The sequence below is a fragment of the Salvelinus sp. IW2-2015 genome, linkage group LG26 (assembly GCF_002910315.2).
Source record: "Salvelinus sp. IW2-2015 linkage group LG26, ASM291031v2, whole genome shotgun sequence".
NCBI lineage: Eukaryota > Metazoa > Chordata > Actinopteri > Salmoniformes > Salmonidae > Salvelinus > Salvelinus sp. IW2-2015.
The window spans coordinates 31998684-32018483 of NC_036866.1; the positions used below are offsets into that span (position 1 = coordinate 31998684).

The window sequence follows — 19800 nt, forward strand, 5'->3', positions numbered from 1 at the left end:
CATTGAATGTTTCCAAACAGTTTCACATCCCAATGTGAATGAAGTTGTAGACTCACTGAGGCCCAAAATATGGACTGTCTATTCAAGTGTAGCTAGCTGGTCAGGTGCCTCAAATATTGTGAGTGTGTTAGTTTTGATGACTCCACTTTTCTGAATTATGTTGGCTAAAATACGTTCYATCTTGAGTCGTGTCGGTGTGCATAATATGCAATAATATGGCTATAACCATGCAGGACCTTCAGATGGCGAAACTCTTGCTTCCAAAAATGGACCAGTAGTCTACCCGGCTGCTCAAGTAGCCCGTGGCTCTGATGGTGTCATAGAGGGGGAGGGGGAGTCGGTAGGTGGCAGTCGTGTCCCATCTCCCTCCCTCCTTCCCTCTCTCTCGCTCTCTAACACACACACACACACACAAATTCCCAAGTCTTACATGTACTGGAGCACAAACGCGCTTACACGCACRCATATTACCCCCAGACGCATCGCTCCTTATGACATCAACTGATAATGCAATTGACCAATCAGTGGGAAGATGATGGCAGGAAACGTGATAATMGTATTTCACCCATCAAAAGTAAGAACGGGTGCGTGGGGAAAAAAATAGGGGGACGCCACACATGAATGCGCTTTTAAGAAGATATGTTGAGCCAGTCTAGAGGGAGTATTTCTGGCATTAACTGCAGCATCCGCGCCTCTGATAGCAGCATCAATTCACCAGCACTGACTGGCGGAATACTGATGGTCTTGTTCTGAGTTAAGGACGAAGCCAGTCCGGTGTGGGTGTGAGGCTGTCATCTCGCTGCAAATTAAGAAAAAAATACTTCCCAGCACTGCCCACTGTCTAGTGTCTAGCTCCGAACTTGAGCATGCATATGATTTATATGAGAGTTCACAAATGCATTGCGTATTTGAAGTTGGAATTTGGTGGATGTAAACGTATTCTTAGCCTMGTGATTTGTGGTCACTATTGCCCATCATCTTAAACGCGCATTTTGAGTTGCTGAGGAGCGCGCGCCGAGGATCATCACCAGGTGGATATTCGTTCCCTCTTGTGKGATATCAGTGAATTGGCTGTACTGGGGAGTCTCTGAGATGTGTATAGAGCCAGAGCGCAGAGAGAGGAGTCGATGATTGCTGTGGATGAAAACTGACAGGTGTAGCTTGTGGAACAAACGGCTCTCGATATGCGATGAGAAGTCGGGACACGAAACCTTTGGAACTATAAGAATACTATAGCGTATGCTATGTAATTTTGGATTTGATTGAAGAGTCACAGATCAAGGAAGGATGTTTTCGTGGRGAACAAGGCTTTAACGCATCTATGTGGTCTTTATAGGCTCCTTCTATAAGAAGACCTGCTGGATTTCCCACCTGACGCGCAGTAGTAGTTCCTACATCAAACATACAGTAGCCTATGAAAATCGATAGAGGAATCTATCAGAAGACAAAGATAAACCTGACGACTGTATCTTTCTTCGACTCATCCACCTGACGAATTCATATGCTAGCATCTCCGAGATCCAATCCAACGACAATCAATACGGAGGCAAAGAGAAATAAGAATATTGAAACCCGCACTGGGTTGTGCGTMGAAATCTAATCAGATTCCTGGGGGGTTGCAGAGTAGCAAGGGACTGAAGAGGGAGAAAAAAGTTCTAGCTAAAAGTGTGACACCGGAATGACAACCATCAGCCACTTCATGTTTGCTCAATATGTGGATGAGCCGTAGATTATGACGAGGTTTCAGGATGGTATCAATCTGCGGGTCCACGGCAGCGTGAGACTGTGTCTGTGACTGTGTTAGTAGTCTGGCTCTGAAGAGGTTGMTTGTTTGTTTTATTGAAAATTAAAACATGAAGGATGGATCTGGGAAGAGTTCAGATTTCTCATAAATTCCTCACTGATTAACGAAATGGCACCGGACTGTGACACATATAGCATTGTTGCCTTGTTAACCGCACAGCGGGTATCGCTCTGCATTTAACCATTAGTTTCAACGGTGGCACTTGTGGGTGCCTTCGTATATTTGCATCTTGATACATTTGAATGGGGGATGGATAAATTGACTCTATCGTCGTTGTGCAAGTCCTAACACTCAACCGATTGATACTAATTGATGGATTAAACGCTACATCGTTTACAATGTGGGGACCGGATAAACTGTGTGAAAGTATCACCACGGAGTCTGACAAATTGCTTGAGAATTGCGGATGTAGCCTATTTTCGATGCAGTTTTCGAGGGCAAGGAGCTGAAGAGGGAACTGTCGTTGTTTGAATCAGATCTGCTAACATCAGCATCTTTGGTGACAAGTAAGTTATATTTGTTGATTTGTTTAATTGAATTGATTCCTAAATGGCACCGACACCTTGCCCACAGTGTGTTACTGTTCTAGCTGAAGCCTATTGGTAACCTTATAGACTATTTCAAATCAGTGTTCCTTTGCTGCTCTATCCCACTTTGCCTTATTATCTTACTACAAGCAACCAATAGCACTTGAACGAGGGCATAGCCTGAAAGCTTCATCTGACGTCATCGGACAAAAAGCAAATTTTTGTGTGATGTGATGAATGGACCATTCGATTTGYCGTGTGTGTGTGCGTGCGTGGAGGGCGCGTAGAACTGCTTGTCGATTCAGCCATTATTTGACTAACCTTGAAGATAAAGACTGTAATATCTGTTCATACGATGCTGATACGATGCTGACAGGCTACTGATCATGATGTGTGAAGCGGCTGGTTGACTCCGTCGTGTTGAGTAGTGGTGATGCAGTCTGTTGCAGCATCCCATGCTGTATTCGGACCGTTGCACTTCAGCATCTATACCTAAGGCCTAATAACATCCAGAATATTTCATATTTTTTGCCGATTAGAATATTTACGGTAGGAAGCCCACCAAAGCTATGTGCAGAGCACATTGCAGTGCAATGGACTTTAACCCGTTGTATTTCTAAGGCTCACCGCATGCGCCCTGGAGAAAAGCCCAACATARGAGAACCGCAATATCTTTGAGAATTATGTTGCAAGAACACTATAGGGCTGCAGCTTWTGCACTTTAATTTAGACGTAACCATGGAGGTGTAATGTTTTTTTAATGCTGAGGTGCTGCGCTCTAATGTATGCTCGAGTAAAGACTAGTTGGCTCGCTTTTGCCGACTGCGCTGCAGTTCCCTCAGTGCTGACATTGAGAGAGCTGAAAATACAAGCTTTGTCTGKTCCTTGAGGCCGCTATGCAGTCTGTTGGCAAGAAAGAAAGTAGCATAATGTGTGGTATACACTGTGTACAAAACATTAAGAACACCTGCTCTTTCCATGACATAGACTGACCAGGTGAATCCAGGTGAAAGTTATGATCCCTTATTGAAGTCACTTGTTAAATCCACTTCAATCAGTGTAGATAAAGGGGAGGAGACAGGTTATTAATTCCTTAGAATTCCTTAGAATATTGTTTTTAGACCTAAATTTGTCATAAAATTCTAAGTCAAATAGCCGAATGATCCATAGTATGACCACGTTGTGTGTGTGGGGGGGTACTCAACTGACATGTTGAATTGTTTGTAGATGGTCATACTATGGATCATTCGGCTATTTGACTTAGAATTTTATGACAAATTTAGGTCTAAAAACAATATTTATTTTTGCCTTTACTACTAAAGCCCATAGAAACGCATTGGATAACACATTCATACATTGAAAAAAAGGACGGTTTAATAAGAAACACGGTTTTGAAGTGTATGTCCTAAATGTAGGAGATAAAAATAAAAATAAACTAGAAATATATTTATTTTTTACACATTTATCCTCCCTTTTTTTGGAGGGGGTAGGAACAAAATGACCTTCATATTTCCATTRGTTTTTTTAAACCGTATTTTGTTTTTAACCGGTATTCTGGTGACACTTGTGGGGGTTGTAGCAAAACGGAGAACACCATTGTGTTCCTGAGAATCGCTCCTTTCCACAGTGGGGTCCCATTAGTTTGTAGCCCAAACGGTTCCGATGCTACCAAACAGACGGTGGCCCATCAACGGTACCAACTTCAGACGAGTCTCCTGACACTTGTGGGGGTCATAGAGCAAAACAGAGTCTGTAGGTCAAACTGTTCGGAGGCTACAGATTTCGTGAGAAGACCAATTTCTGTGATGTCTCATGATCTGACAAAAATCGCTCTAGCTCTTCCACCTTTCACTGCAGATACGGAAGTGTGATACTCCCCCCCACAAAAAAGTATATCTCTAGCTTAAARTGACAGATTTTGAAGGGGATTCTTTTATGTCTCATAACAAATGTAAATGRTCAATTACTCTGCCATTTTGTAAGTAATGTCCCCCTCGTCCTTGACTTTTTCGAAATAAGTCTATATAACACTGTTGTTGTTAGAATCTAAATATCACAAACAGAATTGGAGTTATAACCAGTTTTAGAATGGGATGTAATTGCTTGAATGATTTTCCCCAGCCTGCTCCGCTCCTTCTCCCATAGTTGAATGTGACATTCCCAGTTGATCATCACCCCGATAATTGCCTCGAAACTGAACCTAAACTATACTGAAACTAATTTCACACATATACTGTAACACCAGATTAAATAAATTAAGTATAGTATGATGGGGAGAAAAGGGGAGAATGGGTGAGTTGATGAGTGAGGGGAAGCGAACAATGCATAATTATGTAATCATCAATTGTGAATGAAGAACAGGATGGGCCCATCTATTGTATTAATCTATTCTAATTATAATCTCAAAACTGTGTAGCCTATATCAGTCCARGGAATCTAAGCAGATGTATTTGTCTACTTTAGGCCTAAATGGAGTAGGCTACACAGTGAGAGSGTGCATCATTTACAATGGCAAGACCAAGACGAATGGATGCACATGCTGCGTAAGTGTTGTTACAAGATCTGAATGAAAACAACTKAAATGGCGGGGAAGAAATGGATCATGACATCTCTATTATTCTGATTCATGCTGAACGGCTTTCCATATCTGGGAAAGGYTCCATATCGGACAGCAGGTGAGCGAGTGTCGGATAATGTCTGTGCTCGGTGAAATGAGGAACTCGTCGCTGGCCTGTTGCTTTGTTCTACAACATGCTTGACTTGGCTGCTATCAACGCATGTGTTTTTCAAGCAGTGCATGAACAACACCCATGAGCAGAAGAGACTTCATCATGAGTCTGGCACACGGGCTACATGAGAGACATATGAGGGRCAAGGCTGCAGCAAAGATTCCACGTGAGCTATTGCGCGAGCCAAACTGCGCACAGCTACCAGGATGGAGAAGCTGCAAGGTCGGCAGATGCAATCTGAACAGAAACTGGACACCTGTTTCAGCTGCAAGTGACTTGTTTGTTGGAAGTGTTGAAATCAAGTGAAAGTGACAAAGATTTGTGGTGACTGTTAGGACAAGGGATAACAGSATAATGAAATAAATTATTGTGTGAAGACGCACKCCATACTGCAAGCACGAGCGAGACCACAAATAATGTGTCCAATAACTGACAGTAATATACTATTTTTGACKGCTGTCATATCGACACTTATATTCATTGTAATGCCATTATTGCWTTTTGTTGATTTTCACTATTCACAAGCATGCTTGACGCCWATACTGATATTTAGGCTACTGATATTTTCTTCATTCAATCAATCAAATGTATTTATAAAGCCCTTTTTACATCTGTAGATGTCACAAAGTGCTATACAGAATCCCAGCCTAAAKCCCCAAACAGCAAGCAATGCAGATGTAGAAGCACGGTGGCATCTACAGATGTAAAAAGAGCTCGGAAAAACTCCCTGGAAAGGCAGGAACCTAGGAAGAAATCTAGAGCTGAACCAGGCTCTGAGAGGTGTCCAGTCCTCTTCTGGCTTTGCCAGGTGGATATTCTAAGAGTACATGGCCATTTAAGGCCAAATTGTTCTTCAAGATGTTAAAAACTTCATAGATGACCTGAGGGTCAAATAATAATTGACCGCGTGTCTTGCGGTTTGTGTATTTTGTTGTGTTTCAATGCACAATTCATAGTTGTAACAAAGGCACTCCACAAATAAAAATTATGTTTTTAGTTCTTTTTCGGTTTTACATATAGCCTACAGTAACTTAAACKCATGAAAAGTGTGTTATGTTCTTTCCAATATTGACATTTGATATTCTAATGTTMCCTAAGACCTTCATAAACACAACCAAATAACATTAGCACAAGTTCTAAGCCTGGCCTTTGTAACCTAATTTTTGAGAAAATGGCTTTGAATATTTGGGACCTACTGGAGAGCTCCTCTTTGTCTTCACCCATTCAGCATCYTTCAGACCCTCTTAACCTTAAGCCCCACTTATCTCTTTAAGGGTTGATCCAAGCATTCTGTCCTAACAATAGCAGTCAAGCACCCAAGTGATCTGGCTAACGTTGGCTAGCTTGCTAGCTACCTCTAGACACAAATGAGAAAACAGCTCACTGACCATTTTACTCGCCCTAGCAGAGATGGTTAGGCTGTTTTATGTTATCCAGAGCGTTGGTGACTGCAACGGTGCTGCTGACAACAATTTACGCTTTTTGGCCAACGTTTACTGGCACCGGCCATATTCAACGGGTGTTGACCATTAGTAAATTCGTCAGTTATTCTGCACTCTGGCACACTAAGACGAGAGTGGTCTGAAATCGGAGTAGATAGCCAGAGCGAATTTACCAGCTACATCAATCAACAGTTGTTGCAGTAACATTCTATTGAAATGTTTACTTGCATAGTAGAGTCTTGTGTTATTGTATGTAGCTAGCTAGCTAGGTAAACAATGAACCATAATTCCAACTCATGACATTACTACCCTGCATTCATCTGCAGGTAGCTAACCAACCAGGTTTAATGTTAGCTAGCTAACTTTAGGCTAGAACTAGCAAAGCAAATGGCTCTGAGATACAAATAATATTACTACACAGATCATACAAGTAATGTTAGCTAGCAWGCCAGCTGGCTAACTGTACACTTTAACTTGAAATTKAAATGACTTTCTGTCAAAATTAMAAACGTGTGATATCTGAAAATGTAACTATTTAGACTTTCTTACCTGTACACATCATGGATGGATGCTTCTCCCTRTCTGTCACGGATGCCATGGTTGCCCTTAGTTTGAWTGAAGATGTAATCCGGAAACAGGGGTTTTCTCCATCTCCTTAGCTATCATACTCTAATTCCACTGATTTCAAAACTCGGTCCTCCAGAAACCCATCTTTRGGCATGTCCAACACACTCATTATCTCAGCCAATTATGGCTAGCGGGAAGGTTGTTTGCTTTTTCTGTGGCTAAACCAACTAGGCTCATAATTTAACAATTTTATTTGTATCTACAGATGGCATAACATTTTGTTATTAAGGTATATGCAAGTGTACATGTTCCAGAAGGCATTTCTGCCAAAAAACACATTTTGATAAAAAGTAGTGACCCGCAACATATGCCTAGTTTCCTGAAATGAGGCACATATGTGCACAGCACACTCATCAGGGTTATGGATGATGCTCTCCGCTGGTGCCAATAAGATAAGTTACTGTTCACTCAAGTTGAGAATTTTGATAACCAAAAGACAGATTTTACTATTTTTATTGTCTTCTCTTTACAGCAGCCATTTGCTTTCCAAACTATGATATCCCACAATGAAATGGGGGGTAGAGGAGAGACAAAACACAGGATATTAAGATACTGTATATACTGTATGACTAAGATAATTTTTATTAGTTTAAAAATCGAAACTTTGAGAACGGGCAATGGGAACAATATCACATTAATAACATGGCATTCTCTCACCCTCGGCTTGCAGGCATGTTCCTGCTAATGTCAAACATGTAGGCGTACTAGCCRACAAAGCAACACAGTGCTGGGCGCGGCACAGCGAGAAGAGCTTTCCACCCACCAGTGCTGCATCAAGGTGAGCGCTTTTCTTAGCAATGSCTCGCATAGCTGTCCATGGTCCTTAAATCGTTTCTTTATGTGCTCAGTTTTATTAGCCACAATCTTGTGTTTACTAATTTAGTTACATAAAAAGCATGAGCTGGCGCACACCCAGAGAAAATTATTTAGTGTAGAGGTGCTGACTAACGATAAATAAACTGTAAGCTATAAAAACAAAGAGAGTCACACACTCCATATGTATAAACTCCTAGTAATTTATTGGGTAATACACCAACGTTTCAGCGTCACTTTACCTTCTGACCCTGAAGAAGGCACAGTGATGCCGTCAGATGCTCACTCACTCTCTCACACACACGCACAATCACACACACCTAAACACACACTCTCACACACACACACACACCAATTGTAAATATGCAGTGCCTACAAAGAAATGTGCACGCTGTTCACAACACGCTTTTTTGCAGGCTTTTTTTTTACAAACAGCCATGAGTTAAATTAACTTAGGCTGCAGTGATACTGCTTGTATGCAACCATCTAATCTTGGCCTATGGAAAGGGAGACACAGATTGTACAATATGACGTCTTTCTAACCTGGAGGATGAAATTATTGTCCAAACACAAAGTTTCAAGTGGCACTGACTGACCCAATGATGAATAGTGAATGTGCACACTCAACTGAGACATGGACGATGCTCACCACTCGTTCCAATAAGATATGCTACTATTCGCTCAAGTTGATAATTTTGAGAACTGAAAAACAGATTTGTGTTTTCATTTTCTTCTCTTTACAGCAATAGCCCTTTGTTTTCCAAATGATGTTTTCCCGTGATTGTATTTTTTATATTGTGTTATGCCTGGCCCTATTTTAGCTGCTTTCCACTGACATTCACAACTCAACAATCATCGATTTGATATTTGCAGCACACGTTGCCCAAGTTGCGGGCCTTCCAACTGCAGGCTATGCACTTGAGATTTAAACTTTTTTTTTTAAGAAGCTAATGATCAAATGGGGCCAAATCAACTAGACTATTTTGAATGATAAATTTTTTTCTGTATAGACAGGAGTAATTAAATAATGTTGGCAATTTTAATTACATTTACTTTGAATTAAATTGCCTATTGCCCTGCCTTTCCCCCTCTTTCTCTCCCCCTTGTGGTGAATATCAAGTGATCTGGAGCAGTGCTCGCAAACATCTTCCACTTGTACTTTGTATTAATTTACAATTATAAACTTGCATAAAGGGAATGGGAACAATACGGCATGGATTTAGGTGTGTTCCTGAGAATGGAGTTAAAGTGGAGGAGGTTCTGCTCGCAGTCGGTGAACAGGTAGGAGCTGAATTTATACATTCCGCTTCCAGAATGAACAAAGCTGTGGTTGTGTTCATGAAAAGAGCACATTTGGTTGGTAGGCTAATTGCTAGTGTAAGGGGTGTGTTGGTGCCAATTTAGCCTCTTTCTACCCATTTGAAAAGGGTGGTAGTTGCAAATTTGCCTCCGTTTATTACGGATGATCAAATTATGAAAGAGCTGAGTCATTTTGGTAAGTTTGCTAACGGTTTTCGTATACTGTCAGCAGGTTTTTAGGCAGATGCCGTTAAGCACGTTGTTTCGTTCTGGGGGGAAGAGGAGGGTGTCAAGTGGAAAAGGAAAAAGGGGGAGAATTAAGGAGGTGGGAGGGGAGAGGCTGGTGTGGCCAAAGGCACCATGGAACCTTTGCCTGGTGCTGGGGGGGAGGCCCTGACCAGAGAGGAAGGGCAGGTGGTCAGGATGGGAGATGAGGAGGANGTGGCCAAAGGCACCATGGAACCTTTGCCTGGTGCTGGGGGGGAGGCCCTGACCAGAGAGGAAGGGCAGGTGGTCAGGATGGGAGATGAGGAGGAAAGTTTGAGGAAGAGGATGATGAGMMMTTTTTTCAGACTCRTCTTCAATGGGTCCGGAGCTGACAGCCAGTCAAGCAGAGGCGTCAAAGTACACATTGAGGGAACTGACAAGGTTCCTGAATGAGACCAAGYGGGYAAAAGTTKATCTTTGGCTTTTTTTCTGATCTGAGAAAGTTTGTACGATCAATACAACATGCTATGYAAAATGAGGGGCATGGTGTCCTTTCACCCAGGAAACTTTTTACGTRGAGGAAGTGGGTCACAACAGTGCGTAAGGGTCTACCTTCAGACACTGTTTAGATGTATAGTTTCTTTCTGGCACTGGMGCTTTTTGAGCTTTGCTATTGGTTTCTTTCTTTGCTGTCTTTTCTCCCAATTCTTATGGAGACTCTTCGGGTAGGCTCGCTCAATATAAATGGCGCCAGAGATGCGGGAAAGAGGAGTGTGTTGGGTGACTATGTAAAACAAAAAAAAGTACAGCTGTTGTTTCTGCAGGAGATGCATAGTGATGTGGTGAATGAAGTCAATTAGGGGCTCTGGTGGAAAGGGGCAAGTGTGTTGAGCCATGGGACACATTTTAGTGCAGMGGTGGCAATCCTTTTTGTACTGGGTCTGTCTGTAAAAAATTGCTCCTCAAAAGAGGTGTGCAGGGGTAGGCTGCTTGTTGTAAAAGCAGAAATTAACAACATMGGTTTTGTCTTTATAAATGTGTATGCACCTAGCACAGGGAGAGAGAGGGGGGTTCTATTTGGGTGTCTTATACAGGAACTCTCACAGGTAGCGCCTGAGGAGATGCTGGTGGTCGCCGGGGACTGGAAKTGTACAATGGATTTTACGAAAGACAGAAATGGGGAAGAGCCTCATTCAGTGTCAGTGGGASTGTTAAGGGGCATAATTAATCAGTGGATGTTTGGAGAACTTAACATCCCAACACAAGACAGTATACATGGGTGAAGGTTTTTGGGGCTAGGGTGAGTGCAGCCCGACTTGATCGTTTTTACATGTCCAGGAATCGGAGCAATAGGCTGTTGGATGCTACCATTCTCCTGGTGGGTTTTTCGGATCACCACATAACCTTGGCTTGGCTGTCTATTTCACCAGGGCCCCGGCAGGCATCCTATTGGAAGTTTAATGTAAAGCTCTTACAAGATGCCACTTTTTTCTCAGGTTTGCAGACCTTTTGGGAAAGGTGGGGGCAGCGAAGAGAGGAGTATGAGTTTCTGAGTCAATGGTGGGATGTGGGGAAAATCCAAATTTGTCTTTTCTGTCAACAGTATACAGCTCTCTCATCCTCAGAGGCTAGGAGAGTATTGGGGGAACTAGAGCATAGTATTAGTGAGATGGAGGTAGAGATGGTGGGGCAAGGCAATGTAGGCCTCCAGGCTAATTTAGCTGAATTACGTAGGGACCTGGGCAGTTTTTTCCAGGTTAAAGCTAAGGGAGCACTTGTAASAGCTAGGTTGAGAYTTGCCGATGAACTGCCGTKGGGCGGCTCTYWCTCTTCTGCCCAAAAAAGGGGACTTGTGTGAACTTAAGAACTGGAGGCCTGTGGCATTGCTCTGTGCGGACTACAAGCTATTTGCCAAGGTCTCTAACAGACTGAAGACCCATCTGGACTCGATAGTACATAAAGACCAAACATATTGTGTTCCGGGACACTCAATCACGGACAACTTGTTCTTAATCAGGGACATGTTGGACTTGTAAAGAGGTTCTAATGTGAACTTTGAACTGGTCTCTTTAGATCAGGAGAAGGCTTTTGATAGAGTGGACCATGAGTATCTGTTTAATGTGACGTCTGTGTTTGGGTTTGGGAAGAGTTTTTTTACCTGTGTGAAGCTGTTGTATGCTGGGGCGTCATGTGTGGTCAAAGTGGGAGGGTGGCTCAAATCAAATCAAAGTTTATTTGTCACGTGCGCCGAATACAACAGGTGTAGACCTTACAGTGAAATGCTTACTTACAGGCTCTAACCAATAGTGCAAAAAAAGGTATGTGTGTGTGTGTGTGTGTGGTAGGTAAGTAAAGAAATAAAACAACAGTAAAAATACATTTTAAAATAAGAGTAGCAAGGCTATATACAGACACCGGTTAACAGGCTTATTGGGGTAGTATGTACATGTTGGTATGGTTAAAGTGACTATGCATATATGATGACAGAGAGTAGCATTAGCGTAAAAGGAGGGGTTGGCGGGAGGTGGGACACAATGCAGATAGCCCAGTTAGCCAATGTGCGGAGCAACTGGTTGGTCGGCCAATTGAGGTAGTATGTACATGGATGTAGGTTAAGAGTGACTGCATATAAGATAAACAGAGAGTAGCACGCAGCGTAAAAGAGGGGTTGGGGGTGGCACACAATGTAAATAGTCCGGGTAACCATTGGTTACCTGTTCAGAAAGTATTATGGGCTTGGGGGTAAAAACTGTTGAGAAGCCTTTTAGTCCTAGACTTGGCACTCCGGTACCGCTTGCCATGCGGTAGTAAGAGAGAACAGTCTATGACTGGGGTGGCTGGGGTCTTTGACAATTTTTAGGGCCTTCCTCTGACACCGCATGGTGTAGAGGTCCTGGATGCAGGCAGCTTTGCCCCAGTGATGTATGGGCCATACGCACTACCCTCTGAAGTGCCTTGCGGTCAAGAGGCTGAGCAATTGCCGTACCAGGCGTGATGCAACCGGTCAGGATGCTCTCGATGTTGCAGCTGTAGAACGCTTTTGAGGATCTTAAGACCACGCCAAATCTTTTAGTTTGCTGAGGGAAATAGGCTTTGTTCGTGCCCTCTTCACGACTGTCTTGGTGTTTTGGACCATTCTAGTTTGTTGTTGAGTGGACACCAAAGGAATTTGAAGCTCCCAACCTGCTCCACTACAGCCCCGTCGATGAGAATGGGGACGTGCTCGGTGCTCCTTTTCCTGTAGTCACAAATCATCTCCTTAGTCTTGGTTATGTTGAGGGATAAGGTTGTTATTCTGGCACCACCCGGGCCAGGTCTCTGACCTCCTCCCTATAGGCTGTCTCGTCATTGTCTGTGATCAGGCCTACCACTGTTGTTCGTCTGCAAACTTAACTCTAACGAGTCACAACCCCGGATCCGGATCCCCCCCATCAAAAAAAGCTGACTAGCATAGGCCTAGCCTAAAGCCACAGGGATATCATATAATCAAATGTTCATGAAATCACAAAGTCCAAGACACCAAATGAAAGATACAGATCTTGTGAATCCAGCCATCATTTCCGATTTTTTTAATGTTTTACAGGGAAGACACAAATATGTAAATCTATTAGCTAACCAACGATAGCAAAAGACACAACTTTTTTTCTCCACCATTTTTTTCCTGCATGGGCAGCTATCACAATTTCGACTAAATAAAGATATATATAGCCACTAACCAAGAAAACAAACTTCATAAGATGACAGTCTGATAACATATTTATGGTATACATATGTTTTTTTAGAAAAAATTGCATATTTCAGGTATAAATCACAGTTCTACATTGCAGCTGCATCTGAAATAGCGTTGGAAGTAGCAGCCCGAATAATTATACAGAGACCGGACGTCATATTACCAAATAAACTCATCCTAAACATTTCTGAAAAATACACAGCATACAGCAAAATGAAAGCCCAACATCTTGTGAATCCAGCCATCATTTCTGATTTTTTAAATGTTTTACCAGGGAAGAAACAATATGTAAATCTATTAGCTAACCACGTTAGCAAAAGACACCACTTTTTTTACTATCCACCAGTCTATAACATATTTATGGTATAGCATATGTTTTTTTTTGAAAAAATGTGCATTTTTCAGGTATAAATCACAGTTTACCACATGCAGCCACTATCACAACACTACCCAAAGCGACTAGAATAACTACAAGAGCAACGTGTATTACCTAATTACTCATCTTAAAACATTTCTGAAAAATACACAGCGTACACCAAAATGAAAGCCCAACATCTTGTGAATCCAGACAATATTTTCAGTTTTCTAAAGTGTTTACAGCGAAAACACAATATATCGTTATATTAGCATACCACATGAGCTAACATCACCCAAGCATTGATTCGAGGCAAAAAGCGCGATAACGTTATCACCACCAAAATATTATTAATTTTTCACTAACCTTCTCAGAATTCTCAGATGACAGTCCTGTAACATCATATTACACAATGCATATAGAGTTTGTTCGAAAATGTGCATATTTAGGCAATCACAAATCGTGGTTATGCTATGTAATCAGTCAAAACATGGCATGCATTCTGGGCGGCGCCATCTTGGAAGGGCACCTAAGTTTACGATTATTTATCGATTAGATTGACAAAAAAAATACAGGTTGGACAGCTAATGAAAGATGCATTGGTTATTAATGCAACCGCTGATTTAGATTTTTAAAATTAACGTTACTAGACATACAGTGTGCGTTACAGGCCAGACTAGTGCCGCAATATTGGCCGAAAAAAGCCGTTTACATTTTTCCACATAAATACGGAATAAATCATAAATAGTTCTTACTTTTGGACGAGCTTCCATCAGAATCCTTGGGCAAGGTGTCCTTTTGTCCAAAAGAATCGTTGCTTTGTTGTAAAACGTCCACTTCGGAACTAGCAGCTAACAGTAGCTACGTGGCACACACATGTCCAAATCCTCAAACGCAATACTACGAAAATTCCGAAAATAGCAATATACTCGCATAAACTGATATAAATCGGTTTCAAATAACTTCGTTATGATGTTTCTAACACCTATACGCGAATTAAATTACAGACGGACATATCTAAGGCCAATAACTGAGCGTTCAAAATGCTATCCCTGGGGTCTTGGCGTTGCGTAATGGCGGAAGTCGAAAAAGGGAGCGCACCTCGTTCTTGCCCTTTTATAAGCTCTGAGAAATACGTAGAAACACCATTCCACTTCTCATTGGTTACTGACATCCAGGGGAAGGCGGGTGGCAGTTATTTCGATCCATAGGGCAACACAGAGCTTAAAACTGATCCGAGATCAGAGCCTAGTTTTCAGACCTTCCGCATGTCCTGTCATGATTTGCGCTGTAGAAAGAGTTCTGGTTCACCCACAGAACATAATTCAAACGGTTTTAGAAACTAGAGATTGTTTTCTATCCCAATAGTAATAATAAATATGCATATTGTACGAGCAAGAATTGAGTACGAGGCAGTTTAATTTTGGAGACGCAAAATGTCGAAGTTGAAACAGCACCCCTGTAGTGACAAGAAGTTAATGATGGTTTGGACTCGTGCCTGCCATGCAGTCGTGGGTGACAGGGAGTACAGGAGGGGACTGAGCACACACCCTGGGGAGCTCCAGTGGTTGAGGGATCAGTGTGGCAGATGTGTTGCTACCTTACCCTCACCACCTGGGGGCGACCCGTCAGGAAGTCCAGGATCCAGTTGCACGAGGGAAGGTGTGTTTATTCCCAGGTTCCTTAGCTTAGTGATGAGCTCTTTGAGGGTACTATGGTTGTTGAATGCTGAGCTGTAGTCCAATGAATAGCATTCTCACATAGGTGTTATTTTTGTCCAGGTGGGAAGGGCAGTGTGGAGTGCAATAGAGATTTGCATCATCTGTGATCTGTTTGGGCGTATGCAAATTGGAGTGGGTCTAGGGTTTCTGGGATAATGGTGTTGGATGTGAGCCATTACCAACCTTCAAAGCACTTCAATGTACGGACGTGAGTGCTACGGGTCTGTAGTTATTTTAGCAGATTGCCTTTGTGTTCTTGGGCACAGGGACTATGTGGTGGTCTGCTTGAAGCATGTTGGTATTACAAGACTCAATCAGGGACATGTGGAAAATGTCAGTGAAGACCACTGCCAGTTGGTCAGCACATGCCCGGAACACACGTCCTGGTAATCCGTCTGGCCCCGCAGCGTTGTGTATGTTGACCTGTTTAAAATCTTACTCATGTCGGCTACTGAGGCGTGATCACACAGTCGTCGCGGAACAGCTGAATGCTCTCATGCATGCCCAGTGTTGCTTGCCTCGAAGCAAGCATAGAAAGTGATTTAGCTCGTCTGGTAGGCTCGTGTCACTGGGCAGCTCGAGGCTGGTGTTTCCCTTTGTAGTCTGTAATAGTTTGCAAGCCCTGCCACATCCGACGAGCGTCGGAGCCGGTGTAGTATGATTCAATCTTAGCCCTGTTTTGACGCTTTGCCTGTTTGATGGTTCGTCGCAGGGCATTTCTTGTAAGCTTCCGGGTTAGAGTCCCGCACCTTGAAGCGGCAGCGCTACCCTTTAGCTCAGTGCGAATGTTGCCTGTAATCCACGGCTTCTGGTTGGGGTATGTACGTACTGTCACTGTGGGGATGACATCCTCAATGCACTTATTGATAAAGCCAGTGACTGATGTGGTGTACTCCTGAATCCCGGAACATGTTCCACTCTGTGATAGCAGAACAGTCCTGTAGTTTAGCGTCTGCTTTATCTGGCCACTTTTTTATAGACCGAGTCACWGGTYCTTCCTGCTTTAATTTTTGCTWGTAAGCAGMAATCATGAGGATAGAGTTGTGGTCGGAATTACCAAATGGAGGGCGAGGGAGAGCATTGTACGTGTCTCTATGTGTGGAGTACAGGTGATCTAGAATTTTTTTCCCTCTGGTTGCACATTTAACATGTTGATGGAAATTTGGTAGAACTGATTTAAGTTTCCCTGRATTAAAGTCTCCGGCCACTAGGAGCGACGCCTCTGGGTGAGTGGTTTCCTGTTTGCTTATTTCCTTATACAGCTGACTGAGTGCGGTCTTAGTGCCAGCATCTGTCTGTGGTGGAAAATAAACAGCCACTAAAAGTATAGCTGAAAACTCTCTAGGCAAGTAGTGTGGCTTGCAATTTATCACAACATACTCTACTTCAGACGAGCAAAATCTAGAGACTTCCTTAGATTTGGTGCACCAGCTGTTGTTTACAAATATGCACAGACCACCTCCCCCCCCCGTCTTAACAGAGTGTTCTGTTCTATCTTGTCGGTGCAGCGTGTATCCCGCTAGCTGAATATCCATGTTGTCATTTAGCCATGATTCCGTGAAACATAGGATATTACAGTTTTTGATGTCCCGTTGATAGGATATTCGTAATCGTACCTCGTCTAGTTTATTGTCCAATGATTGCACGTTGGCACGTTGACGGTAACGACAGCTTTCCTACTCGCCTTCTGCGGATCCGGACTAGGCATCCAGCTCTACTTCCTCTGCGTTGCTTCCTTATGCAAATATTTGGGATGTCTGCCCTGCGGGGTGTTTGGAGAATATCGTGTGAGTCCTGCTTGTTGTTGTTGTTGAAAAAATCTTTGTCTAATCCAAGGTGAGTGATCGCTGTCCTGATATCCAGAAGCTCTTTTTTGCCGTAAGATATGGTTGCAGAAACATTATGTACAAAATAATTTACAAATATCGCAAAAAAAAAACACATAATAGCACAATTGGTTAGGAGACCGTAAAACGGAGGCCATCTCCTCCGGTGCCATTTTTGCAGTAGACCAGTCTGGATGAGACGGGGCATTAGACAAGGATGCCCTCTATCGGGGCAGTTATATACACTAGCCATTGAGCTGTTTTTTGGGCCTGCTACGCAGGAGACTGCAGGGAGTGTGCTGGACAGGCATGGGTGTGGTGACAGGCATAGCAGTGTCAGCGTATGCAGATAACGTTTCTGTGATGGCCAGAGATGGGCAGGATATGCAGGCACTAGAGACCAGTCTGAAGGTGTATGAGGGAGCTTTGTCAGCTAAGGTAAACTGGGGCAAGAGCAAAGCTCTGTTATGTGGGGCATGGGGGGATAGGGCCCCTCCTCTGCTTCCAGGGGGTTTGCAGTGGGGTTGTGAAAGGCTTAAAATGTTGGGGGTGTACCTGTGCTCGGAGAGGTGGGTCAGGAAGAACTGGGAGGGGCTGTCACAGGCAGTGGTGTCAAGACTGGCCAGGTGGAGTTGGCTCCTGTCCCAAGTGTCATATAAAGGGAGGGTGCTGATAATCAACAATCTGGTGGKATCTTCCCTGTGGRATAAACTGGCTGTCCTCAACCRTCCCGCCGGTCTGCTCGCAAACCTGCAATGCAAGCTGGTGGACTTTTTCTGMTCGGGCCATCACTGGCTGCGGGCGGCAGTGTTGTACATGACCGTCCAKGAAGGAGGACAMGGCCTGGTGGAACTGGAGAGCAGGGTGGCTGCATTCCGACTAAAGGCGGCYCAGAGCCTGCTGTACCACACTGATGTTGGCTGGAGGGACCAGCATGCGCACTGCTGAGGAGAGCTAGCAGATTAGGGTTGGACCGGCAGCTGTTCCTCATATAGGCTGGAGAGGCTGAGTACAGCAGGTCTCTCTGATTTTCACTCTGCAGTGCTGAGGACCTGGCAGCTACTAAGGCCCACACGAGAAGGGGGTGTGGAGCCTGGGCTGTGGGTGTGGGAGGAGCCTATCTTCCACAACCAAGCCATCCCTTTGAGATCGGTTCAGTCGGCCACCCTGCATAGGCGACTGATGGCAGCGGGCTTACTAAGGCTTGGTGACCTGCGACTGCTGGGAGAGGGGGGTGGAAAACCCCGGAAGTCCTGGCACAGCAWACAGGYATAACGTCTCTTATGCTGCCGGAGAGATTCCTGGAGGAGGTCCAGGAGGCACTGTCTGAGCCGGTAAGGGGTGTGTTTGAGCGACCAATGTTTCTGCCACTGCAGGTGATGGCAGAGACTGGGGACTGGCAAGGGGGTCTGGAAGACTTGTTAGATTTTAACACTCCGAGCCTGGGGGACTTTGGGGTGGTGAGAGGTAAGCCCTCTACAACCTCTYCATTAAGGTGAGGAACGTTAMGAGCCTAAAATMAGTGAAGGCACATCAGTGGCAGGGGATGTGGGGAGGAGGGTATGGTGTGTTTTAGATGGAGGGGGCTCTACAAACCCCCAGCACCAAAGAGGTCAAGGGACTAACAGCTGGTTGGCACGGGATGAACCGGGAGTCGGGCAGGGGTGTCCTTTCTGTATTATGAGAGAAACTGTGATTCATGTGTTTTCTTTGTCCGTCAGGTTAATGCCATTAATGTCTCTGTTGGAATGTCTGTGCGAGAGGTGGGAGAGGGGGGGGGGGGGGGGTTTACTGTTGGGATGTTTATAATGGGGTATTCAAATGAGGAAAAGGCCAAATGTGTTTTTTGTTGAATTCTGTTTGCTCAGGCAAAGTTGGCTATTTGGATAACAAGGAGGAACAGTGTCAAAGGTGGGGGAATAACAATTATTTAATGGGATGGTCTCTGCGTGCTTGGGTCGAATTTGAGTTCTATAAAATGATAAAAAGTGTGGAGATGTTTCAGGAGATATGGTGGGTTGGGGGGCTGTCTGTATAGCTCGGGAATATATTTTGGATATACGGTTGTAGAAGTGGTGAGTTTTTTGGAGGTTATTGTGATGTGTGGTGTTGTTTTTTATCATGTGGTAGAGGGAAGTTGAGTATGGTACATGTATGCAGTACAGGATATCTTTTGGTTTAATTTATTTGGGGGGGAGGTTTTAATGAATTAAGAAATGTTTCATTAAAGAAGAACAAAAAGTCAAAAAAGTCTCTCTCTCACACTCACTCACTCACTCACTCACTCACTCACTCACTCACTCACTCACTCACTCAAACATCTGTAGCACCCTAACAGTTTGGCCTACAAACTATCATGATCATTCTATTTTGAAAGTGTTCTCAGTTTTGCTCTACGACCCCACAAGTGTCACAGGACTCATCCCAAGTCGGTCACGCTGATGTGCCAAGGCATTACAGTTATTTTACGTGTTAAATATAAACTTTTAAGTACTTTTTATATAAAAGAGCAGTCATGTTGTACACCTGGATTCCTGTTTGTTACTATTGCAGTAAAATGGACAACATTTCAGAATGTAGTGCCTTCGTCATAGTTATAGGTCCATGCTCCGTTAACCTGTTTGGGGTGCAGCCCGACACCGGTACACTTATGACAACATCCAGCTCAAGTGCAGGGCGCGAAATCTCCTTATTATTATAGGTCTCAAAGAGAAACACCT

At 43.7% G+C, this 19800-nt stretch overlaps 1 protein-coding gene across 2 annotated transcripts in view; it reads left to right on the plus strand.

The window, feature by feature from the left end:
* The first annotated feature begins 528 nt into the window (after window positions 1-528).
* LOC111953094 (leucine-rich repeat-containing protein 4C-like) overlaps window positions 529-19800 on the plus strand; it is a 172043-nt gene continuing 152771 nt past the window's right edge. Inside the window, exons 1-2 of one of the 2 annotated variants that reach the window (XM_070435240.1) lie at window positions 529-2310; window positions 7800-7907. The gene's annotated coding sequence lies outside the window, so the exon portion shown is untranslated. The remainder of the gene's footprint in view (window positions 2311-7799; window positions 7908-19800) is intronic. The other variant, XM_023972191.2, reaches the window with a different exon arrangement.